The following is a 27245-nucleotide window of genomic DNA, read 5'->3' as shown; positions in this document are numbered from 1 at the left end:
GGAAAATTTTAAACAAAAGCAGTAATGGTGGAAACACATAACATGCCCATCAACATCTAAAAAGACAGGTTAACATTTCAGAATTGAACTATTAATTTTAATTATCTTTAATTAAATTCAACTTAAGATAAAATAATAATAATGGCTGGAAACATATGAAGCTGCAGCTCAAACAAAAGTATTTGATTTCAATATCTGAGCATTTCCTTCAACTCTTATTGCTAACGAAATACTTTCTGTTTTTATCATTTTTAATACATCCTCCTCCCTTGGCTCACAGCAAGTCTGGTTTTCAGGAACGCATGACATTGCTAATGCCCACCGTTGAAGAAGCACAAATGATAGAAAGTTATATCGTAAGATTTATTCCCCTCATTTCAATCTAATTACAATATGCCTGCTCACACTTGGGCAGATATATTGTACACTCGATGTCACTTCTGATGGAAAATCCACCCACAATATGCAGAAATATAGAAAAGTACCTCTTAGGGTTTCAACGGGCTAATTGGTACCATGTGAGCAGCTTTTCTGCTACTTGGAGCCATTCAGACATCCCCCTTTCAGTTGTGTACAGCAATGGCTTGATGCACTGTCTTATCGTAGAGTCATAGAAAGTTATGGCCCATCGTGTCCGTGCCGGCCGAAAAAGAGCTATCCAGCTTAATCCCACTTTCCAGCACTTGGTCCATAGCCCTGTAGGTTACTGCACTTCAAGTGCACATCCAACTACTTTTTAAATGATTTGAGGGTTTCTGCCTCTACCACCCTTTCAGGCAGTGAGTTCCAGACCCCTATCACCCTCTGGGTGAAAAAATTTCTCCTCAGCTCCCTTCTAATCCTTCTACCAATTATTTTAAATCTATGCCCTCTGGTCACTGACCCCTCTGCTAAGGGAAATAGGTCCTTCCTATCCACTCTATCTAGGCCCCTCATAATTTTATATACCTCAATTAAATCACCCCTCAGCCTCCTCTGTTCCAATGAAAACAACCCCAGTCTATCCAATCTTTCCTCATACCTAAAATTCTCCAGTCCTGGCAACATCCTTGTAAATCTCCTCTGTATCCTCTCTAGTGCAATCACATCTTTCCTGTAATGTGGTGACCAGAACTGTACGCAGTACTCAAGCTGTGGCCTAACTAGTGTTTTTTACAGTTCCAGCATAACCTCCCTGCTCTTATATTCTATGCCTCAGCTAATAAAGGAATGTATCCCATATGCCTTATTAACCACCTTATCTATCTGTCCTGCTACTTTCAGGGATCTGTGGACATGCACTCCAAGGTCCCTTTGTTCCTCTACACCTCTCAGAATCCTCCCATTTATTGTGTACTCCCTTGCCTTGTTTGCCCTCCCCAAATGCATTACCTCACACTTCTCCGGATTGAATTCTATTTGCCACTTTTCTGCCCAACTGACCAGTCCATTGATATCTTCCTACAGTCTACAGCTTTCCTCCTCACTATCAACCACACGGCCAATTTTTGTATCGTCTGCAAACTTCTTAATCATGCCCCTTACATTTAGGTCTAAATCATTAATTTATACCACAAAAAGCAAGGGACCTAGTACTGAGTCCTGTGGAACCCCACTGGAAACAGCCTTCCAGTCACAAAAACACCCATCGATCATTATCCTTTCCTTCCTGCCAACTTGCCACTTTCCCCTGGATCCCATGAGCTTTTACTTTTCTGGAGCTGGAATTCTGAGTGGAGATGGGCAATACTGATTTCCCACCCCCTTTGCACTACCTCACCGCTTCTGTTCAGAGTGAATTCAGCGCTCAGAGTCTGGCTGAATGAGTGAGATTCTGATTTCAACTAGTTACACCCATAAAAACGTCACTGAAGAAATCCTCTGGGTGGATGGAGGCAATGTTCTTGCCTGAGTAACAGCCAGCTGGCAGATGGAAATTGGGTTGCTGTTGAACCTTGGCCAATCCTTGATGCCCAAGGCCCGACTGATGCAATTTTCAGGGAGGCTTGTAAACGTGTACCCAACACGCCTGCCTGTTTTGGGTGTGAGGCTGTTTAAATATGAAAAATTGGGATCCTATACCATTGTAGGACCCCAGTTGCAATTTTTAAGTACAAATAGGCCCGGCATGCACCATGCATGCCCTTTTGTGGTAGGCGGTGTGTGACTTAGCCAGTGATGTAACTGTGAAGGGGGGAGGGGATCACAAATACAATGAGGGGGGGAGGGGGTGTCCTGGGGAGGCAGCGGCCCAGATTATTTTTGTGGAGCTCTCTTGCCCATTTCCACAAATACGGGTTCAAGTCATTACAGTTGGAGTGCATTTTGGGACCCAGGTGCACACCCAGAGAAAAATCAGCCCCATTGTCTGTTCAGCTGGAGAGAATGACAAAAATTACTATATTTTCATGGCTTCTTTGATTCTCTCCCCCACCCACCCCTCCCTCCCTCAAAAAAGCAGAGCATTGAACAGCAGTGATTATACTTCCTTGCAGATTGGTATTACCCAAGTGATGTGATGTCATGCCGGCGGGAGGAGAGCTGGGGGGTGGTCGCCAGGATTTGCGGGTGCGAAACCCGGGAGGGAAACGATCGTAACCTTAATGAGGCCAATCAATGCCTCTTCCGGATTTCGCACCTGATTGACAGGCTCGCTGCCTGTCGGCAGAGAGGAGCTATGCATCCGAGAAGTGGGGGGGAGAAAAAGAGAAAGAGATCTTATCGGCCATTGGGAGAGAGATGGGGGGGAACAAAGATCAGGGTGGAGGGAGATATCGGAGAGGCATCGGACATCAGGGGAGGGGGGGAGACATCGGAGAGACATCGGATATCGGACATCGAGGGGGGGAGGGCACAGGTGGCATCGATTGTAAGATATGTTTATTTATTTTTTTACAATGGGAAATGTAATTTTATTTAATTTATTTAGTCTATTTTTCAATGATCCGACCCAACCTGTCTGGTTTCACCAGGCGTGAATCGGAAGCCATGGGAAAGCCGCCCAGGTAACGTTAAAATCTTCCTGGGTGTCCAATATGCAAAAAATAAACTACCTTAAGTACCTCAGTGAGGTACATTTGCCCCTTTAATTATCAGCCCGCCAGATTTAATTGCCAGCGGGACTTCCGGCTTCCTGATCCATGTGCACCCAGATGCGTCTGGGTCATACACGTCTTTTGGCGGGATGGAGCCGGGATTCCCTCCCGCTCCATTATGATGCGATTTTGTTCCCCCCACCCCCCGAACCCAGCCAGACTTGGCAGTTACAATCCTGCCCCATATGTCAGTATCAATTTTGATCATCTACCTGGGTCAGTCAGCATGGATTTGTTAAGGGAAGGTCGTGTCTGACCAACTTGATTGAATTTTTTGAGACAGTAACAAGGAAGGTCGATGAGGATAATGCATTTGATGTAGTCTACATGGATTTTAACTAGGCTTTTGACAAGGTCCCAGATGGCAGACTGGTCAAAAAAGTAAAAGCCCATGGGATCCAATGGAAAGTGACTAGTTGAATCCAAAATTGGCTCAGTGGCAGCAAGCAAAGGGTAACAGTCAACGGGTGTTTTTGTGACTCATTTACAAAGTAGTTGGATGTGCACTTGAAGTGCCGTAACCTACAGGGCTGCGGACCAAGTGCTGGAAAGTGGGATTAAGCTAGATAGCTCTTTCTCGGCTGGCACGGACACAATGGGCCAAATGGCCTCCTTCTGTGCCGTAACTTTCTATGATTCCATGCCTCACAGTCACTACGTGAGAAAGGCCCTTCAATCCCTCGAGACACTGATTTCCTATCACCTACTGAGTTATGCAATACTAATCAACACTCACCTATTAGAAATAGGTTGAAGCAATTAAGATCAAGACATCCGTCAATGACACAGATACGGATTGCATTTAGGCTTATTTGTTACAGGTTAACATTCCCAACTTGAGGCGACCAGAGAACTCAATCATCTCCATTGCAAATTAGTTTACACAACGCATAATAACACTTTGTAATTCACAGAAAGGTTCAAACAATGACTGTTTTAACAATAATTGATGGATGAACTAAGTGATTAGTATATATTGTAATTGGTAAGTGTGGCTGTTGATGTTGTGAAGCTTTAAATATCTTAATAGTCAGCTTTCACTGTTCAGTTCTTTATTGGGTATTTCAGCGTTCTCAGTGAGAAGCCATGTTTGAAAAGAAGCAACTCAGAGATAATGCATTAACTCTAACCCTGATTCTCCGATCATGACTCCCTTTGAATGCAGCTCTCCCCTGGGAGCACTGAATTTATCCTTCTATCTTTATGAGTCCTGTAATCGTTCCAAATAAATTGTGTATTAAGTAAAGAATTGAGCTGGAAATGAAGTTTCGTAAAGGGAATGCAAAATGCAATTTTGGTATTGATTTTGTTTGTATTCAGTCATTACAAACACAGTTGAAACAAAGAGTCAAATTTAAAGTCAATGTAAAATAACATTGTAGTCTCAGTGGGCACAACAGCAATTCTTCTTGCGATGCCATAATATGAATATAAACAAACAGGAATGAGAAACGACCACTGAACCCATCTACCTTACCCACTGTCTAGGTGAATGCTCAGACTACACGCCTTCATACTATTCCTCTGCACACTCGTGGAGAAGTGTCCAAGCTTTGTGTCTTCAGATTACATCATAATTGGAAACAGACGGTAATCTGAGAAAACCTGTTCACACTGATATCAATTGAACCGGTCTGCAGCCCGTTCATCGGTGCAATTCCTATTTTTAAATTAATATTTCCATCTTATTCTTAAAATTTTAACGACATACTAATTGCAACATAATTTATGAAGAAGAGTTGTGGAACAGTGCTTATATATAGGTACGGCACTGACCATAATTCACTGTGCAAATCAAATCTAGTAAAATTACATTTGGACAATGGCCATTGTTTTGCTGACCAGCATGAAGTGGATTGAAGGAATGATAGTCCCCTTGAAAAAGAATGAGTTAGAGTAGGAGAATTGAAGCTGGATTTTCCTCTACTATCCCACCTGGAATAGGTGGGAAAATCAGGCAGTGAGGCCTACCACTGGGATCCCGTCCGGGCCTTGGATTCATCCCCTCGCCCCCATCCCTTCCTCCCCTGCTGCTTGTGAATGCCGGTGAGGAGGTGGGGCCCAGCAAGTCACCCCATTCACCTGCTTTCCACCAACCCCAGGAACGACCAGGAGAAGACTGGTGGCAGTTCCTGGAGTAGTGCCGATAAGCACACCAAAGTTAATGGATGTAGGGAGAGGTCCTAGTAGTGGACTCTTCTCTCTCCATGTAGGCCTAAAATTTATCTTTTTAGGCTGAGTCTTGGCCAAGGCCTAAAAAATAATCCACCTTTTTTCTTCAGGGCTCTTTATTTAAATGGTCTCTGCCTCTTCAGATGGATTCCCTCTTGGTGGCAGCGATCTTCTGAGAGCATAACCTGCATCTTTAAGGACATCTGACCCAGGAAAATGTATTGGGGCCATGTAGGGTTGGGGCAGCTGATTGAAGTCCACTTTGCCACAACACTAAGAACATAAGAACATAAGAAATAGGAGCAGGAGTAGGCCAATCAGCCCCTCGAGCCTGCTCCGCCATTCAATAAGATCATGGCTGATCTGATCCTAACCTCAAATCTAAATTCATGTCCAATTTCCTGCCCACTCCCCGTAACCCCTAATTACCCCGTTACCCCGTAACCCAGAGTAACCCCTAATACTGCCAATGAGAAAAGAATCCCATCCTTGATTTCAAAAATGTTGCTATTTATACTTATAATAAACATGAAGAAACTTTGTCTTCTGTTAGTAGAAAGAAACAAGATTTTCATTGCCACTTTGAAAGGAATGGAAGATATCAAAATTATTCAGCCACTGCACTGACAGAGTTTTAGAACTGTGAGCCCTGAGGTCTTGTAATCTAAAGGAAATTGAGGAATGTAAAGTGTAATCATCAGCAAAAGATTGGATTGGGTTACATTACAAGTGGAGGAGGTTATTGATATGAAAAGAAACAGAGTGGGAGAGGAGCCAGAGCTCTGGGGTGTCCATAAGTTAATGGAAAAAGAGTCAGAGGATGAGCTATCAACGACAACAGAGACAGAGAAATTTGAGAGGAAATTAGATAACCATGAACATAATCTCGCTGGAAGGCTAAATATAATGTCAGCTTGATTAGATGTATCCTTACCAGACCTTGGCAAAGCCCTTGGAGATATCCAAGGCAATGAGAGATGATTCACCCAATGTGTACAAGGGCAGAATTCCAGAGGTGCATAACAAAGGCAGCAAGATCACCAGTGGAAGGGTCATAAAGAAAGCCATGTAGTCATCATGGATTAGACCAGAACTTTTAAGGTGATGGATAATTTTAGCATGAACAACAGATTCTGTAGGTTCACAAAGTACCGATGTAAGGGCAATAGGATGGTGGTTTGAAGTGTAAGAGATATCACCTTTCTTAGGGTTAGGGTAAACATAAGTACATTTTCACAGAGAAGGAAAAGTTAACTGGGAATAATAAAGATCAAAGAGATGACATAGAATGAGATATGTGCAAAAACATACATTTTGAACATGATTGGAGGGATTTAATAACAACCTCACTTTGGTCTTCCTGGTTTAACAAGTGTAAACAATTTTACAACACCAAGTTATAGTCCAGCAATTTTATTTTAAATTCACAAGCTTTCGGAGATTTTCTCCTTCCTCAGGCAAATGTTTCAGGATCTCCTTGAAGCCTACGCATTTATACATATTGAACAATACATGGTGTTTACAGACTGCCCCTGCAACTGCCCGTTGCCAAGGCAATCACCGTGTTCAGACAGAGAGGTGTCATCTGCAGAACCCCCGAATACACATTCAACAAAAAAACAAACAGGGAAAAAAAACAGAGAAAAAAAAACACAGAGAGAGGCAGAAACATCCGGAAGGCAGAGAGAGCCAGCAAATGACCCATTATATTAAAAACAGATAACATTTGTTCGCTGGTGGGGTAACGTGTAGCGTGACATGAACCCAAGATCCCGGTTGAGGCCGTCCTCATGGGTGCGGAACTTGGCTATCAATTTCTGCTCGACGATTTTGCGTTGTCGTGTGTCTCGAAGGCCGCCTTGGAGTACGCTTACCCGAAGGTCGGTGGATGAATGTCCATGACTGCTGAAGTGTTCCCCGACTGGGAGGGAACCGTCCTGTTTGGCGATTGTTGCGCGGTGTCCGTTCATCCGTTGTCGCAGCGTCTGCATGGTCTCGCCAATGTACCATGCTCTGGGGCATCCTTTCCTGCAACGTATGAGGTAGACAACGTTGGCCGAGTCACAGGAGTATGAACCATGCACCTGGTGGGTGGTGTCATCTCGTGTGATGGTGGTATCTGTGTCGATGATCTGGCATGTCTTGCAGAGGTTACCGTGGCAGGGTTGTGTGGCGTCGTGGACGCTGTTCTCTTGAAAGCTAGGTAGTTTGCTGCGAACGATGGTCTGTTTGAGGTTGGGTGGCTGTTTAAAGGCGAGTAGTGGAGGTGTGGGGATGGCCATAGCGAGGTGTTTGTCCTCATTGATGACATGTTGAAGGCTGCGGAGAACATGGCGTAGTTTCTCCGCTCCGGGGAAGTACTGGACGACAAAGGGTACTCTGTTGGTTGCGTCCCGTGTTAGTCTCCTGAGGAGGTCTATGCGATTTTTTGCTGTGGCCCGTCGGAACTGTCGATCGATGAGTCGAGCGTCATATCCCGTTCTTACTAGGGCGTCTTTCAGCGTCTGTAGGTGTCCATCGCGTTCCTCCTCGTCTGAGCAGACCCTGTGTATTCGCAGGGCCTGTCCATAGGGGATGGCCTCTTTGACGTGGTTAGGGTGGAAGCTGGAAAAGTGGAGCATCGTGAGGTTGTCCGTGGGCTTGCGGTAGAGTGAGGTGCTGAGGTGCCCGTCTTTGATGGAGATTCGTGTGTCCAAGAAAGAAACTGATTCTGAGGAGTAGTCCATGGTGAGCTTGATGGTGGGATGGAACTTGTTGATGTTATCGTGTAGTCTCTTTAGTGATTCCTTGCCGTGGGTCCATAGAAAGAAAATGTCGTCGATGTATCTGGTGTATAGTGTTGGTTGGAGGTCTTGTGCAGGTCTTGTCCACTACTCGCCTTTAAACAGCCACCCAACCTCAAACAGACCATCGTTCGCAGCAAACTACCTAGCTTTCAAGAGAACAGCGTCCACGACGCCACACAACCCTGCCACGGTAACCTCTGCAAGACATGCCAGATCATCGACACAGATACCACCATCACACGAGATGACACCACCCACCAGGTGCATGGTTCATACTCCTGTGACTCGGCCAACGTTGTCTACCTCATACGTTGCAGGAAAGGATGCCCCAGAGCATGGTACATTGGCGAGACCATGCAGACGCTGCGACAACGGATGAACGGACACCGCGCAACAATCGCCAAACAGGACGGTTCCCTCCCAGTCGGGGAACACTTCAGCAGTCATGGACATTCATCCACCGACCTTCGGGTAAGCGTACTCCAAGGCGGCCTTCGAGACACACGACAACGCAAAATCGTCGAGCAGAAATTGATAGCCAAGTTCCGCACCCATGAGGACGGCCTCAACCGGGATCTTGGGTTCATGTCACGCTACACGTTACCCCACCAGCGAACAAATGTTATCTGTTTTTAATATAATGGGTCATTTGCTGGCTCTCTCTGCCTTCCGGATGTTTCTGCCTCTCTCTGTGTTTTTTTTTCTCTGTTTTTTTTCCCTGTTTGTTTTTTTGTTGAATGTGTATTCGGGGGTTCTGCAGATGACACCTCTCTGTCTGAACACGGTGATTGCCTTGGCAACGGGCAGTTGCAGGGGCAGTCTGTAAACACCATGTATTGTTCAATATGTATAAATGCGTAGGCTTCAAGGAGATCCTGAAACATTTGCCTGAGGAAGGAGAAAATCTCCGAAAGCTTGTGAATTTAAAATAAAATTGCTGGACTATAACTTGGTGTTGTAAAATTGTTTACAATTGTCAACCCCAGTCCATCACCGGCATCTCCACATCATGGTTTAACAAGGCATTTGGTCAGTGTAAGTAGGTAAATTACTGCTAACTTATTAATGTTTTATTCATACATAACCTTAGACCTAAGGCCCATTAGGACAGCCTCAGTCATGTGCATTGACAAAGGTAAAATTGTGAAGTCAATATCTGAGAGAGGTGAAAAGGTCAAAAAATAGCTTGTACTATTCTCGCTCTGTCCTAGAAGTTCTGCCTGCCATCTTGAATGCCACTCCATACCCTAAGTGTGTAAATCACAGTTTCCAGAGAGATCATTCCAGTTGCCTGGGCATTTCTCAACCTTTAGAACATAATAAATAAGAGCAGGAGTAGGTCATGCGGCCCTTCGAGCCTGCTCCACCATTCAATAAGGTCATGACTGATCTTCGATCTCAACTCCACTTTCCTGCCTGATCCCCATATCCCTTGATTCCATTAGTGTCCAAATATCCATCGATCTCAGTCTTGAATATACTCAACGACTCAGCATCCACAGCCCTCTGGGGTAAAGATTTTCCAAAGATTTCCAAACTTCTGAGTGAAGAAATTTTTCCTCATCTTGGTCCTAAATGGCCGACCCCTTATCTTGAGACTATGACCTATAGTTCTAGACTCTCCAGCCAGGGGAAACAGCCTCTCAGCATCTACCCTGTCAAGCCCCCTCAGAATTTTATACATTTCAATGAGATCACCTCTCATTCTACTCCTAGGACAGAACTTATAAATTCTAGAAAGGCAACTGAGGCCTGGAGCATGGCAAATTGCTGTTCGGCTGCTGATTCTAAAATCGTTTGAAAGCACATAGTTCACAATTTGGTGTCCAGTGTCCATCATATGGACCATAGATTTTTTAAAAAACTGACATGTAGGTAGATGGCTGTGAGTCTCTCTGGTCTCCTAGTATTATTTCCCTTTAAATCCCACTCCCCCTGTCAATCTTCTGTACATCATCAATGACCTGATTGTTAGGTGCTCTTTAAAAGTTTTCTTGGCCATAGCATGCACACTGCTTTCACACTCAGCTGAGCGCTGTAAACTTTCTTCCTGCCGAAACACAGTTCTTCAATTTCCCCAGGCCACTCGTGATAGAGATTCACTCCCCAGTTCTCAGAGCACTACTGCTTCCAGCTGACGGGCCAAATCAACCACAGCCTCACCCACCACAGCAACAAAACCAGCCCCTGTACAGCGTATCTCCATCCACCGAGTAGCAAATCTGCACCTCAGGGAGGGAAGAGCTTCTTCAGCCCTGCAGGTGGGAAGAAAAACTCACCACAATTCCCCAAATGAAATTCCAGCTGTGGTGGAGGGAAAAGGAATTTTCGACCTCCCCTCGATGAGAGAGCTTTCCAGTTTGCCAACCCCAGCGGAGGTCATTTCCCGACTTTTGCTTCCCCATCCCCATTCCCATTTGTCTCCTCTTCCCCTCCTCCCTTTTCCCCCTCCCCTCCTCCCCTACCCCTTTCCCTCCTATTCCCCCTCCCCTCCCCATCTTCCTCCCCTCCCCCATCTCTGCGCTTCTCTCTCTCTCTCTCTCTCCCCTTCCCCTCTTCCCCCTCTTTTCTCGTGACAGCAATATAAAAAATTTTTCCACATGCCTTGTGTAATAATCTTCGTGAAATAGTGAAAAACAAAGCTCTGGTATAAATATAAATATATACTTATCATTCGTGCCATATTTGCCTTTAAGGCAAACTGAGAGAGATACCATCAAACAAAAGTGCACTGAGGGATGACAACAAACAGCAGTTAGGAAATGTTTGCCTGACAGAAATAACGGTGATTAGGCAGCAAGTGAGAAGTGACTCCTAAAGAAGTGAAAATCCAATTAATGTCATGTACAGTTCAATTAGAAATGGCTGCAACCAATGGCTGATAAGCATGGTATTTTGCTCTTTTATTTTTAGATTATTTCTCTGCGCTCAAGCATCTCTGCAGTAATCACTTTCTGTCTGTCTTATCAAATCCTACTCATCATTAATTTACCACTGGCTACCAACCAGCTCAGCCATAAGCAATCATTTCTGCTCTTCTGAGTTGCCTCAATCCGAATGTCAATCATTGGCCACAGTGAGAATTTGTTGGCTGTGACTTGTTCAGAACTGCACCACTTGATTGTAATTTATTTCTTTGCTTGCTTTTTTCCAGGCATGTGACTCTGTAAAGGACTAATGCATGCGGATGCACGCACACACGGAGAGGAAAGGGAAAGTAGGCAAGTCATAGCCTAAGACCTTTTGTAAGTGCATTGTACTTTATTCAAAATATACAGAGGATTACAAAAACACTAAGAGCATTACAGAATAGAAATTATTTTCTGCTCTACTCTAATTCCTGCCAGATTGGGTTGGAGAAAAACTGAATGAATTGCTGATGAAAAAAGTCAAAGGAAGAATCTTTTGGGGAGCAAATGTCATTTTCAAGCCACAAATAATGCTCATATTTCAATACTGTACGCTGAAGGATCAGTACCTTTTCCTGCTCCGTCTTGTTAACTTCACTGGGAGTGCAGCGCAAACCTCATTAATGCATGTACACAGGGCTTCTGCTGTGAAGTCACAGCGGCGGAGCAGGAGAAGCTCAGAGGAAATTTACCCGCTAAGTATTAACTCATGGTCGTGTAACAGTGTTGAATACATACTTCTTCTTTACCTGTTATGTTAGTCACTGAAGTAATATTCTCATCTGGTAAAGTGTTGGGACAAACATTTTCTCCAGTTGGTGAACAGAGGAGTTTACAGCTGTTGGATTGATGATACAAAGGCATGATCCCATTGTTAATTGCATCTCCTGCTACTAATTTGTTTTTAATGTCTGAAAACATCAATGAAAAGTGATGCGGTGCAAAAATGTGCAAAGTCTCAGATTTATTACGTCACAGTCCGACCATTCTGCAGAATTTCAGTGGTGTTGTTAAAGAGGGCTATCATCTGAAACTGAAACATTTCCTATGATAACCATTGTAGGCCACCTTAATTACTAAAAAATTAAAAACTGATTTAACAACATTATTGAATTATGTTGGCCTCACAAAACTATGTACAAAGATAGCTTTTCATAGAATCGTACAATCATACAGCACAGAAGGAGACCATTCAGCCCATCGTGCCTGTGCCGGCTCTTTGAAAGAGCTATCCAATTCCCTGCTCACTCTCCAAAGCCCTGCAATTTTTTTCCTTTTCAAGCATTAATACAATTCCCTTTTGAAAGTTACTATTGAATCTGCTTCCACCAGCCTTTCAGGCAGTGCATTCCAGATCATAAAATTCTCCTCATCTCCCCTCTGGTTCTTTTGCCAATTATCTTACATCTGTGTCCTCCTGGGTACTGACCCTCCTGCCAGTGGAAACAGTTTCTCCTTATTTACTCTATCAAAACCATTCTGATCAGTATCTGATCTAGCCCCATACCAAGGATAGATCTCCTGATTAAAAAAAACATCAGCTTCCTCTTCCCCAGCAACAACACAGAAGGATAAAACAATGAATCTTCTACTGCTGGAAGTTTACAACTAATGATCTCATAGACACTGTTTTTGTGTACCAGACACGAGGCAGAGAATGGGCTATTCCCAATATAGGGATCGAAAGAGAAAAAAGAAGGAAGGTTACCCTGTCTGAGAATCCAATGCCATGCTTCCCAGCAACAAGTTTCAAACTAGCATTGTCAGAGGCCTGGGAATCGTTGCCAGTCCACTCACTCTTCAAAGAATTATGCAGGGACTCCGTGAATGAGAGGGGTGGGGGGGGTGGGGTTATTAAAAATATTACTTTCCAATCCCTAATACATACATGCTTCAGAGTTCAGGGATGGCAATGGTAGTGAGGCATCACATTTTTATCTATCATTGTCAGTTATAATGAATATGCTTACTAGGATTATTCAACCAACTGCTCAGGGTGTGAAATTATTGTTTGAAAAGACAAGAATCAAGAGAAATAATGGTCAATTCTATCATATATTGTGCAAAAATATCTAGTTGGAAAATGCAAATTGTAATTGTAAAGAAAATTTATTCAGTGAAAAGACATCAAATAAAAGACCCACACGGGGTCATTTGTAAAAGCAATATCAGTGGAGGGGCTAAACAGGTATATTTTACTCATTGTCACAACATTCATACTTTGTGGTGAAAGGAAATGACAATGTAGCCATTGCACCATGGTGTGTAATTTGCTGGTTAATTAGAATCTGTCACATCCACAGGGTAGTGCAGCTATGTGAGAAAAGGTGTGTCCATATAGTTCCAAAGTGAGATTTTTATTCAAATTTTAATTACATTTTCTTTGCCAGAGGTGCTAAGATCATTTTGAATGTTTAGAGCGTATAAATTGACTAGAGTTTGTTCTTCCACAAAGAAGTTCCATAATTTTCTTTATTTTATGTATTAGTTTCAATTATTTTGGGAGAGATTTTGTACTGTTCAAGGTGTAAGTTTTCAGAGATTGGAATTTGAGGAGTGATTATATAAATTGGGCATGTTCTCATTGAAAATGAAGTCTAGTGGTGGTATTACTGATGTTTTTTAGGATTCTAAAGGGACTTGATAATGTCCCATGACAAGCTGTTTAATGTTGTCCCAAACAGGGGACAAGGCCTGCGCTTGAAGGGGGGTAAATTCAAAACTAATCTGTGAAAACATTGGGCCCGATATTAGCACCCGCTATCGGGTGCGTTCCTGCCGGGGGGGCTCCGAAAATCGGGGAATCCCGGAATGGGTCCGGAGCCCGGCTCCAACCCACCCACTTCCGGGTTCCCCACAGATGCGCCGATGTGCGTGCGCAGCCCCCGCATGTGGGAATCCCGCAGGCAATTAAAGCCGACGGGGTGCCACTTAACAGTATTTATTCTGCTATTTCAGGTCATTAACAGACCTGATTAAGGGAATATGTCAGGAGGGGTGGGATTTTAGAGACAACTGGGACTGTTTCCCATACTGGGGGAAACACTCCCAGTTGAAATGGACATGTTGCAGCCATCAGCCTGTGGCAGCTGCAAAGGTCCATTTGACAGGTGGTGGGGGGAGACCCTCACTCATTGCAGGAGGCCACTCTGTCACTTTGGACAAAGTGTGGCCTCCACCACCCTCCTCCTAACAATCAAATTCACAAACTTGCACACTTACCCCGGGGTCCAGACACATGTACCTACCTTGCGGACCCCCTCAGATGTACATCTTCTGGATGGGGGCCGCCGTAGCTGCAGTCATGACCTCCTTGGAGGGCGAACAGCATCACCAGCCTCGCCGGCCATGCCGTCCACCTCTGACATGTGGAGCTCCACAACAGAGTGCTGTGACACATCCACCTGCACAGCAGGAGGGAGGGCTACCGCAGAGAGAGATGCTTCGCAGAGGGCACTACCCACGCCACAGGGTCCACAGACCGAGGCTCAGCTTCCTGGACCTCTCTGAGCAGCAGTGCACATGGAGGCTCAGAGCCACTCAACATGTAGTGGTGGACATCTGCAGCCTCCTTCATGCCGAGCTGCTCCCGGTTGGCCCGAGCACCATCTTCTTACCTGTCGCTGTCAAAGTCACCACTGCCCTCAACTTCTCCTCCGCATCCTTCCAGGGTGCAACCGGGGACATCGCCGACGTCTCTCAGTCGTCTGCACAAAAGAGCCCTTCAAATACACCTACACCCACTCTGCAGTGACACAATGGGTGGCATCAGGTGTGGGTCTTCATTGTGATCCTCAGGTAAGGGCATTATTGCACAAATCAGACAAGATTCGCAAAGACGTGGCAGTAGTGGTGACAATGTAATATGTGATGTGAGTTGGTCAGAAATTCAATATAAGTAAAAACCATGACAAACCCTCAAACACCCTTGTGCATCCCCTTCATGCTCACAACACGTTTGCCTTACGCTGCCTACTGCACATGTGATGCATGCCCTGTGGCTGCAGCACAGGTAGTGGCAGGTTGAGTGAGGCTCAGCGTGAAAGAGATGCACGAGAGGGTGAGTATGAGATAGAGCCATGAGATTGTATGAGGATTGGGTTGAGTGGTAGTGGCGGGATGAGTACTGGCGAGGTGAGTAAGTGCAGGTAAGATGAGGATGAGGTTTGAGTGGGTATGAGGGGTGATGTGACAGAGTAGTGTTGGCAGTGCAGAAGGAGATGTGGGGTGGGGGCGGTGATGTGGCAGACGGAGTGTAGGGGAAAGATTAAGTGTACTCACTTTGGCTGAGCTACTTAGGTAATTGAAGCGCCTCCTGCACTGTATGCAGGTGGGCGATATGTTGGTGGCGCAGGTGACCTCCTCTGCCACCTCGAGCCAGGCCTTCTTGGTGGCAGAGGCAGGCCGCTTCCTCCCGTCCGCCGGGGGGAAGATCTCTGTCCTCCCCCTCACCCCATCCAATGATACCTGGAGTGAGGCATCATTAACCTGGGAGCAGCCTTCCCCCTGGGCTGCTCCATGCTGTAATTTTTCCTATTTGTTGTAGCATCAGTCAGTGGAGGACTGCCCCTTTAAATAGGGCTCCTCCAGCTGACAGACCTTACTGCACATGCGCAGTCCGCCCGACGCGCAGATCAGCAGCGGGGAACCCGGAAGACCAGGTAAGTGGATCCAATGAGGCTGTGATCGCGTGGGGGGCAGACTAATTTCACCGGGCGCGTTACCCACGCGCCCAGTCGCCCCCCTTCGTGAACCCGCTGCCCTCCTAATATTGAGCCCATTATTTTAGTGAGAAAGTCATAAACCGATGGAACAGGCTCCCTAGGGAGATGGTGGAAGCCGGTAATGTTGATTCATTCAAATTCAAATTGGATAGATTTCTTTCACAAAATAATATTTTGGACACAATATATAAGTAATTTGAGACATGACGTGGTAAGAGCAGCATGCTTGGGAGGAACAGGTCAATATAGACCTATGGCTCTCAAAGTTTTCCATCGATGGTGGGTTTTCCTTGCCTCAAGCTTGGGTTTCTTGTAGACTAATTGATAAAGATTGATTGCCATTTTTGTTGTGCATTGCGACTACCAGAGTGGTAAAAAGTGAACAGCTCCAACAACACTCAAGAAGATCGACACCATTCAGGACAAAGCAGCCCGCTTGATTGGCACCCCATCCACCACCCTAAACATTCACTCCCTTCACCACCGGTGCACAGTGGCTGCAGCGTGTACCATCTACAGGATGCTCTGCAGCAACTCGCCAAGGCTTCTTCGACAGCACCTCCCAAACCCGTGAACTCTACCACCTAGAAGGACAAGGGCAGCAGGCACATGGGAACAACACCATCTGCACGTTCCCCTCCAAGTCACACACCATCCCGACTTGGAAATATATTGCCGTTCTTTCATCGTCGCTGGGTCAAAATCCTGGAACTCCCTACCTAACAGCACTGTGGGAGAACCTTCACCACACGGACTGCAGCGGTTCAAGAAGGCCCCTCACCACCACCTTCTCAAGGGCAATTAGGGATGGGCAATAAATGCTGGCCTCGCCAGCGACACCCAAATCCCATGAACGACTAAAAAAAACAGGTCATTTGGCTCAACTGGTCCATGCTGGCATTTATGCTCCACACGAACCTCTTCCCTCCTTACTTCACCTACCCCTATCAGCATACCCTTCTATTCCTTTCTCCTTCGTGTGCTTATCTAGCTTGCCGTTAAATGCATCTATGCTATTTGCCTCAACTACTCCTTGCGATAGCATGTTTCAAATTCTTACCACTCTTCGAGCAAATAAGTTTCTCCTGAATTCCCTATTGGATTTATGAGTGACTATCTTATAATGATGACCTCTAGTTTTGGACTCCCCACAAGTGGAAACATTTTCTCTATGTCTCCCCTATCAAACCCTTTCATTATCTTAAAGACCTCTATCAGGTCATCCTATGTTCCCATGATGGCTGTTGAATCAGTTTACCATTTCTTGCACCAGTGTCACCACCAAGCATTCCCTAGTCAGGTAGCATTAGCAACATTGTAACTGCCTCCAGGTCTCACAGTAGAACTATACAGGAAATGTCAGGGGATGGCTTGCCATACCAAATCACTTGTCCTGAAATATTGCATGAAGAGTAAAGCTCCCTCTACTCTGTCCCACATCAATATGCTTTTGCCGTAAAAAGATACTGCAGATATTGGCAGATTCCTGAACAGAAAACAGAAAAAGCTGGAAACATAACAGCTGATCAGTCAACATCTGTACAGAGATTAGACAGTCCACATTTCAGGTGCTTACTATTCCTTAGAACTGAAAAATAAGAGAAAGAGATGGACAAGCAATCAGAAAAAAAATGGGTAAATATAGGTGTCAGCCTTAGCTCAGTGGTTGCACTCTTACCTCTGATATTGAAGGTTGTGGGTTCAAGTCCACTCCCATGACTTTCATCCCTCTCCCTGGCTGCTGTCTCAGGTTGAACCAGATTGTTCCTACTTGACCACAAGCTGAGCTTCCAACCCCATATCTGCTCCATCACAAAGACCTCCTACTTCCACCTCCATAACATTGACTGGCTCAGGCAAACTGCTGCTGAAACCCTCATCTGTGCCTTTGTCATCTCCAAACTTGACTATTACTTTTCTAGCCAGCTTCCCCTCCTCCACCCCCCCTTCCTTCAGTCGTCTAGGCTCCATGCTATGGAATCCTCTACCTAAATGTTCTGTCTCCGTTTCCTGGCCAGCAGCCAGCCAGATTGAGAGACTAGTTGGCTGCCGAGCGGGAAGGCCTGCTGCACAAGGCTGCAGCCAGAGAGTGGTAAGGAGGGAGGGGGGGCCAAGGGAGAGATCGGAAAAGCCGGTGGTGCGGGGGGAGTTCGGAGGCCGAGGGAGAGATTGGAATGCCCAAGGTGTAGGGTGGGGGGGTCGGTGGATTGCAAGGAAGGAGTCCGATTGCAGCAGGTTGGCTTGGGGGTCCGGGGGCAGGCATTCCTGCTTGTCCTGGCCCACGAGCAGTGCTGGAAAGGCACTTATCTGCTGGATCCAAGCCCTGGAAAACCAGGCCCGCAGGCATTAAATCTAAAACCTTGCTGAAATTTGAGGCACGCAGCCTTATTAAAAAATTTAAATAACGGACCCGCTTCTGGAGAGCTGGTTAGTCGCCCGCTCCCCCATCCCACTTCCATTTTAACTCCCCCCATCCCGCCCCCTCCTGCCTGTCCTGGGGGGGTTAAAACTCCCCCCTATGTTTCTCCTGCCCCCCCTAGCATGCTCCACTGATTAGTCCTATGGAATGCCATTCACATTTTACTGCAAAGCTCTGTTTAGCATCTACTCATGCCTAGTATATAAAAAACCCATGGCAAATAAGCTAAAAAGGAAATGGCTGCACATTCTATTGGAAACATGCACGACACCTGCAGGCACTGAGAGGCTACAAAGTGAGAAGGTAATCTCGCAATCCATTTTATACTCATCAAAGCTGACAGAAAACTGATTTACTGTAAAGAGATGCACTGAAATAAGAATTGAGTACCAACCCATCCGAAAGAGCTGCAGTGTGTCTGCGTTTAGCAGTGGGAGAGCTGCCTGCAGCTTAAGAACATGAGACATGTGAATAAAATGTGATAGAAAAGAATGGAGCAGAATGGCAAAAACGGTTCCTGATTGTCACCTAAAGTTAATTTTTTTCTGTCCCATTTAAAGCAAAGAAGAAACAATGCTATGAACTTAAAGTAACAATAACATGTTCGAATTTTTTTAAAATCAAAGTAAGTAATGTCTGTGCTAAGGGGCAGAGCATATGTTTTAAGCCCAACCTCATTAGAGACCTACTCCATCAGTGTGATATTTCCAGTCCCCACTTCTCTGTGATCTCTTCTGAATGAGACTGACAATTTGATATGAATTATTTCCATGTGACAGCATGTTTTTGATTGCTTGACGCATGCTCACCGGACTGGTTTGAAACTGCTTCAAATTCATTTCACTTGGCCCCATTACAGTGATCAAAAGTGAAACTATTAGCTCATCAGTCTGGCTGGATTTGAACCCAGGTCCCATTTGAAAGGAGAGTCCTTTCACTGCACCACTCAGTCCCAAGAATTAAAAAAAGCCTTACTTGAAGAAGGATGAACTTGTTAGCTTATGGTGAGCTCCTTGTCAGGAAAATAAAATCTTTTGGCTGGCAGCCAAATAATTTTATCATTCAGTTAGAATCGATAACCTAGCACCCTCACTAAACCACCAAATGTCACAAAAGCATTCCCCTCCCCTGCTAAATGGCCATGCACAATTTATTCTATAATGGATTGCTGAGAGCAAACATGCTCTTAGAGGTTATTAACCTGTTGCAATATTGCATAGTGTGACTCAGAAATACATTTTACAGATCAGAGAAAGTGCATGTATAGACAAATGTAAGGAGTCTTCCAACACCAGGTTATAGTCCAACAGTTTTATTTGAAATCACAAGCTTTCGGAGGCTTCCTCCTTCATCAGGAGGAAGGAGGAAGCCTCCAAAAGCTTGTGATTTCAAATAAAACTGTTGGACTATAACCTGGTGTTGTAAGACTCCTTACATTTGTCCACCCCAGTCCATTACCGGCACCTCCACAAGAAGCAGCAAAATAATTATTAAAAAGTGTGAGTGGAAAACATGATAGGGTATTGTCTGCTCTAGGACTGCAAACAGGAAGCTGTATGGACATTTGGCATTCACGATGGCATATCTGCTATAACTCTCAGGGTTTATGGCTCACATTCTAATAGAGAAACTATATTAAATGCACTCTCTGTAACATGATCCGCACTATAACAGTTATGGTTTATGGCTCCCCTTATCATAAAGAGCCATCAAAAAGCCCTCTCTATGCAACCTTAACAATAATAATAGAACAATAGATTAATTATTACACTGTACAATGGTTTGGGCTTGACTCAATCTTTTCATAGTCTTCAGCACTGGATTAGGGCAGGGGGCAAGCTGCTTAAAAATAATGTGATATTAGGATAGGACAAAACTTTTTATTAATGTCATGAAGCCTAGTAACCTACAAAATATTTTTTTCTGGTGAATTTTGTTCTTTTCATGGTAAGGAAAGTTAGTGCTGATGAATGAAACACTTTCCACTTTGAGCAGATAGTGTCAGCATCAAGCACTCTTAGATCAAACACAGTATTAATATGATGCAGATAAGAACTCCTTCTACTCAGCCCTCCTTACCTTAACACTACCCACAGAAGAGCATCTGCCATACCAGTGTGAATACTAGCCTTTCCTACATCAGCATCCCTTGTGGCCTTTGAATGAAATTGTCAATTCAGTACCAAGTTGTTGATAGATTTATGTTGTTGGTTTGTACTCAGATCTGGCGAAACTCATCTTACTTAGGATCTATGCAGCCAACATATTTTACAGAAGATTTTGGTTTAAGTTCACTTGAAAGCACTAACCGTCCTTACCTTGACGAGTGCACAATTCACTAGAAAATATAATTTATAGATACCGAGCTCCAGGACATTAGTGGAAGGTTTTGTCCTGCCTAAACATCATGGGCTGGATTTTTCTGTGAGCCATTAGTTGGACTTACTCTTGCCCATAGACTTTCTAGGAGCTTTTGCAGGGCACGTCACTGAAAATTAGAGAACCACAAAGCACTCACTCTCTCTGGGGCACCTGGGAGCTGTTTGAACAGGGCAAGCAACTGGCTATCTCCTTAACCAATCAGACTGAAGCATCAGAGATTGAACCCCTGAGAAGTGTAACTGAGAATAGTGAATTCAATGTCAAATCAGGTACAGACAGCAAAATAGAGAGGGTAAGAAAGGTTGAATTAAGAGACAGAGAAAAAAGAAACAGAGAAAGTAAAAAAATAAAAATTTATTTACATTTTTTTATAAGTCCAACAATAATTAAAGTCAAAGGGAATGAGACTCCACACATGTTAAGTTAATTTTCAGTGGCAGAGAGGTTGTTTGGCAGTCATTAAGACTTACATCAGAATGGACAAGCCCTAACTTTTTCTGCCGAGTTTAGTGGGTACTTACGCCGTCAGTGCAGGAACTTCACGCTGTTCCATTCAAGGGGAATCAGCTGGCGAGATGCCGTTCCCGCAAAGTTTATGGAGGAGTAGCGCATCTCGTTCAGCAACTTCCAGATTTTTGCATTTGACTGCGCATGTGCAGTCATCGGAAGTTGCTGACCGATTTGCACAGAAATATGGTGAGCCCTGTTAGCCTCGTCATTATTTTCACAGCAAAATCCAGCTCATGGCATAATACTTTTAAACATGACTTGTCCTCTTCCCCGAATCCAGTACTTATTTTTTTTAAATTTCACACAAAAGACTGTGGAAAGACTGAGCAAGTCACTCAAGTAACTAAGCACTTCTTTATCAGAGAGGAGATATCAAGCTTTACTTCAAATATTCTTTATAACATGGTTATGCAAAATTGCTGGAGGGCTTATTTTAGTGTGTTCCACATCTTAATTATTGGTTTAACTTCCTTGTAGCACACTGCAAAATATATTCCATCCTTGTGTTGCTATATATTACAGCTGTGATTAATTAACTGTGCAAAAATAATTACAGTAAACTTAGAGTGAACACCAAAATAACCATTCCGCTGTAAGTGCTAAACAGGCAGTAACACGCTACAGATAGGATGATTATAACCTACCATACCAGTCATGCATTACAATCTATGTGTCTTTCAGATTTGATGTTAAACTGAGGCTCTGTAAAATGTCCCATGGCACTATTTGAGAAAGTGCATAGGAGAATTTGTATCCCTCAACCAACACCATTAGAAAAGATTAACTGATCATTTATCTCATCTGCTATTTATCTGGAAATTGGCCTGCTGCATTTGCATATATAACAGCAGTGATTATACTGCAAAAGTAATTAGCCGAGAAGTGCTTTGGGACATATTGATGATGATGTTCTTTTTTCTTCTTTACATTGTTCATGTTTGATCTGTTGTATTCTATGTATGGCAATCCTATGGTCTCAACTGAATTGAAGCCAGCCAGTGTTCCATGGAGTATTTGATCATTTAGAAAGAAAAAAGAAAGAACTTATATCGTGACTTCCGTGGGAAGGAAAATCAGGCAGGGCTTATAATGGGCAGCTGATCCGATATCACTTGTTTCACACCCCCTCCAAAGCTGAGAGTTCTGCGATGGTATCCTATTACTTTTGATAGAGTAAATAAGGAGAAACTGGCAGAATGGTCAGTTACCAGAGGACACAGATTTAAGATAATTGGCAAACGAACCAGAGGTGACGAGGGGAAAAAAAGTGTATGCAGCGAGTTGTTGTGATCTGGAATGCATTGCCTGAAAGGGCGGTGGAAGCAGATTCAAAAAGGGAATTGGATAAATACTTGAAGGAGAAAAATTTGCAGGGCTGTGGGGAAAGAACAAGGGTGTGGGACTAATTGGATATCTCTTCCAAAGAGCCGGCACAGTCATGATGGGCAGAATGGCCTCCTTCTGTGATTCTATGATTCTATTACTTCATTTTGAGTTATCACCTTCCATTATGGCACTCTGCAATCTTAGTATTTGACCATGAAATTACCATTTGGCTCTGAGATCACTAACATCAAAATTCAAATTTCTTGCTTAGTGAAGAAACCTCCAGTAAATCCATCTAACCTATGCTGCATCATACACAATAGCAAATGCAATTCCAGACTTTAATACAACCTAGAATTCAGATAACATTCAAAAACTGATTAAACTTCTCTCTTGTACTTTACAATGCTGTCTAAATTTTTTGATGCACTACTGCCTTGTAACACATTCTGATATAAAGACAGAAAATATTGGAAATAGGTTTCGGGTGTAGGCTCTTTGCTTCTGTCGTAGTGTCAGCTTGGCTCGGTGATAGCACTTTTGCCTCCGAGTTAGAAGATTGTGGGTTCAGAGCCGAGGGACTAGGGAACATAATCCAGCCTGGCACGTCACTGTAGCAGTGGAGTACTGCTTTGTCAGAGGTGCCCTAAGTCAGATGCAATGTTAAACTGAGGCTTCACCTGCCTTTTTAGGTGGACTTTAAAGATTCTATGATATTATTTGAAGAAGAGTAGGGTTCTACAGCTCTCCTGGCCAGTATCCTTTCCTCAACCAACACCGCCAAAAACAGATGACCTGGTTAATCATTCATTTGCTGTTTGTGAGACCTAGTTAGGCATAAGTTGATGCCATGTTTGCCTACATAAAAGTGGTGACTGCATTTTTAAAAAGCAGTTCATTGATTGTGAAGCACCTTTGGATATGAAAGGTTCTATCAATGCAAGTTCTTTCTTTCTTTAGCTATTATACTATGGGGGTAATTTTAACCCCAAAGAAGGGGTGGGTTGGGGGTGGGTGGGAGGTAAAAATAACAGTTTTTTGAAGTGGGACCCCAACCCAGCTCCAACTTCCGGGTTTAACCCAGGCGCGTTTGGATGCGGGCACACATCCGAAACCCGAAAGTCCCGTCCCCACTTAATGACGGTGGGCAGATTGTTAAAGGGGCAATGAACCTCATTGAAATAGTTGAGGTACTTAATTTTTTGTGGATTCTATAGCTGAAACAAATTTAAGCTCACCTGCATGGGTTTCCCATGGCTCCTGATTCTCAGCAGTTGAAAGCAGTCGAGAAGGGCCCGATCCATGAGGCGAGTGCCTTTATTGCACTGCTTGTGGCCCTGGAGGAGCAGGAGTGCTTCATCCAGGCCCAACAAGCTCACCTGGAGCAATCAGCCGACCCCCTGCCCCGACGGTAGACCTCACGATTGGCCGACCCCACCCCCCCCCCGATGGTAGACCCCCCCGAATAGTAGATCCCCCCCAGATGGTAGATAAACAAAAAGGAATATATATTTTTATTCCATGATTGCTTTAAGACTCCGGTGTTCAACACTGGATAATTGGAAACCCTGAATACTGTGGCATCTTGTTTCATGGACCCTCCCGGAAATGCTGGTTTACAAACAAAGCAGTAGATGTGCTGTGTAATAATTCAGTCTCTGCAAACTGGTAGACCCCTCCCTCTCCCCCCACCGATAGCAGATCCCCCACCCCCGATGGTAGCCACCCCCCGATGGTAGACCACCCCCGATGGTAGACCCTCCCGATAGTCGTCCTCCAAGCACCCCCCCCCCAACCGATGTCGTCCACGGCCCACCATCTCTCCCTCCCTCCCTCTTCTCCAATTCGCAGCTTCTTTCCATCCCGACAGGCAGCCAGCCTGTCAATCTGGCTGCTCTCGCACGGGAAACCAGGAAGCAATAATAATTACCTCCAACTGAGTTGCAATTGCACATTGCGACGCACTCACTTGACTTCCGGGTTCCTGCACATCTATCCACCCACTGGGTTCCTGGCTCCGAGCTAAAATCATGCCCGATATCTCAGGTACATACATGCTCCTGCTATGATACTGCTCAGTATGGTGGCCTGTGCTGTAGCTGCCTGAAATGTTTATTTTACTATTGAAAATATGCAGTAATTTTCTTTAAATGTCTTGGTTGTTTGTCTCACTCATTCAGAATAAAAATTTAATTATTTTTTTTTCTCTCTGTTTTCTTTTGTGTGCTCATAAAATCTCACTACTGACCAAACACTGAGATTGGCAGTTGTAATAAAATGGAGCTCTGCGTAATTCCCAACCACAAACTCTCTCCTCAGCTGTCTTTATAAAATATCTTCACGCATCCTCTGAAGTGGCAGGTCATTTCTTAAAGCGATACTGTTCTTATACTTAAACTACATTGAAAAACATTAATTATATTACAATGAAACTAAATAACTTAAGTCTGTCTGAATGGGAATACAAAAATAATAAATATATATTTTAGAAATGCAAAGTAGGCATTCTATTGTAAACAAGCAATTATAAATACAGCCCTGTTGATCTGATTTAACATCTGATTTCAGAAACAAAAACAGAGGATAAGAGAAAATGGATTTGAGAGAGCAAGAGGGAGATAATATGAAGGAGAAAGATTGTATTTTGGATATTGTGACTGTAATTCCCACTTGCTGAATTGCACGCCTGATCTGTGATGCTTTGAGTTACATCGAAGAGTCAGCACAGAAACTAGCTATTCAGCCCAACTGGTCTATGCCAGCATTTATGCTCCACACGAGCCTCCTCCCTCCCTACTTCATCAAACCCTATCAGGATACTCTTCTTTTCCTTTCTCTCTCATGTGTTTATCTAGCTTCCCCTTAAGTGCATCTATGCTATTTGCCTCAACTACTCCTTGTGGTAGCAGGTTACACATTCTTACCACTCTTTGGGTAAAGAAGTTTCTCCTGAATTCCCTATTGGATTTATTAGCGACTATTTTATATTTATGACCTCTAGTTTTGGACTCCCCCACAAGTGGAAACATTTTCTCTACGTCTACCCTATCAAACCCTATCATTATCTTAAAGACCTGTATCAGGTACCCCTCAGCCTTCTCTTTCTAGAGAAAAGAGACCCAGCCAGTTCAGCCTTTCCTGATAAGGATATCCTCTCAGTTCTGGTGTCATCCTTGTGAATCTTTTTTACACTCTCTCCAATGCCTCTATATCCTTTTTATAATATGGAAACCAGAACAGTGCACAATCTGCCAGGTGTGGTCTAACCAAGGTTCTACACAAGTTTAACATAACTTCTCCGCTTTTCAATTCTATCCCTCTAGAAATGAATCCTAGTGCTTGATTTGCCTTTTTTTGGCCTTATTAACCTGCGATGCTACTTTTAGGGATTTGTGTATCTGTACCCCTAGATCCCTTTGCTCCTCTATCCCATTTAGAGTCATATTATCCAAGCAGTATGTGGCCTCCTCATTCTTCCTACCAAAATGCACCACCTCACACTTATCTATATTGAAATTCATTTGCCAATTACACACTCATTCTGCAAGTTTATTAATGTTCTCTTGCATTTTGACGCATTCTTCCTTTGTATTAACTACACCCCCCAATTTGGTGTCATCCGCAAATTTTGAAGTTGTACTTCTGAATCCAAATCATTAATGTAAATTTGTGAACAAAAGTGGTCCCAGCACCAATCCCAGTGGAACACCACTTCCCACCTTTTGCCAGTCTGAGTAGCTACCCTTAACCCCTATTCTCTGTTTTCTGTTTAGTAGCCAGCTTGCTATCCATTCTGCTACCTGTCCCCTGACTCCACATGCTCAGACCTTAGTCATGAGTCTACAATGCGGTACCTTATCGAAGGCCTTTTGAAAATCCAAATATATTACATGTACTGCATTATCCTTGTCTACTCTTTCTGTTACTTCTTCAAAGAATTCAATAAGGTTGGCCAAGCATGACTTTCCCTTCTGAAATCTGTGCTGACTATTCTTGATTTTATTTTCATCTCTAGATGTCTTTCTTTGAGTAAGGATTCCATTATCTTTCCTATCACCGATGTTAAGCTAACTGGTCTATGCTTCCCTGGACTTGTTCTATCTCCCTTTTTAAATATAGGAATAACACTAACTGTCCACCAGTCCTCTGGCACTATTCCCTCTTCTAGTGATTTTATATTTAGTAATTTCATATCTTTATTAGTTATTTCATATATATATGAAATAATGCCTCTGTTATCTCCTCCCTAACTTTTAATATTCGCGGAAGCACTGATGCTGAGTAGAGGCCAAGCACTTTCCCAAGGGACGGAAATTCAGAAGAGTCATTCTTACTGCTCTTCTGCATGTTTTAACATGTGGTATAACAGTGACATTGCTCAGAGCCTGGAGTTGGTCACCGGTCCACATGGGATTGCTAGGGAACAGCAGAGGTGATCACGTGGACATGGGTATTATAGAAAAAACACAAAGAAAATAAACCTTGAGTCAGTTCATTTATCCCTTGCGTTGATCCCCATCTCACATGTTGCAGCTTGGATCCAGGCTGCAGAACTACAATACTGATAACATCGGCAAATAAATGGAACCAGTAATTGCATTTGGTACTTTGGAATAAATATTGTGAGGCCATAAAGAATCCAAAATATGTTGAAAGCTTTTACTAACACAAACTTCAAAAGAATACAATAGGCTAGTATAAAAACAAAGCAGATAGTCCAGATTTCAGAACCCCACTTCAAAGATACAGGTGTTGATTTTAAGTCTGGGTGGACTTTGGGTAGGTGGTGGGATCGCGGTACCTGCCCAAAGGCCCTGCAGAGAGGCCTAAGCCATTTTGAGGGCTGGGCCTTATTTAAATTAGACCAGTGAGCGCTGTTCCAATCTTCACAGTCAGCTCACCGGTTGGGGGAGCGGGTCAGTGATTGACCTGCAGCGGCCCCT

General features: G+C 44.0%; 1 protein-coding gene across 2 annotated transcripts in view; it reads left to right on the top strand.

Annotated features, from left to right (window-relative positions):
• The window catches only part of LOC137332085 (uncharacterized), a 94088-nt gene that overhangs the window by 42959 nt on the left and 23884 nt on the right, over positions 1–27245 (top strand). For both annotated transcript variants that reach the window (XM_067995806.1, XM_067995805.1), the window contains one exon: positions 11187–11277. The gene's annotated coding sequence lies outside the window, so the exon portion shown is untranslated. The remainder of the gene's footprint in view (positions 1–11186; positions 11278–27245) is intronic.

Source organism: Heptranchias perlo, chromosome 14 (assembly GCF_035084215.1).
Source record: "Heptranchias perlo isolate sHepPer1 chromosome 14, sHepPer1.hap1, whole genome shotgun sequence".
NCBI lineage: Eukaryota > Metazoa > Chordata > Chondrichthyes > Hexanchiformes > Hexanchidae > Heptranchias > Heptranchias perlo.
The sequence above is the reverse complement of the archived record's forward strand: the minus strand, read 5'-3'. Positions and strand labels throughout refer to the sequence as shown.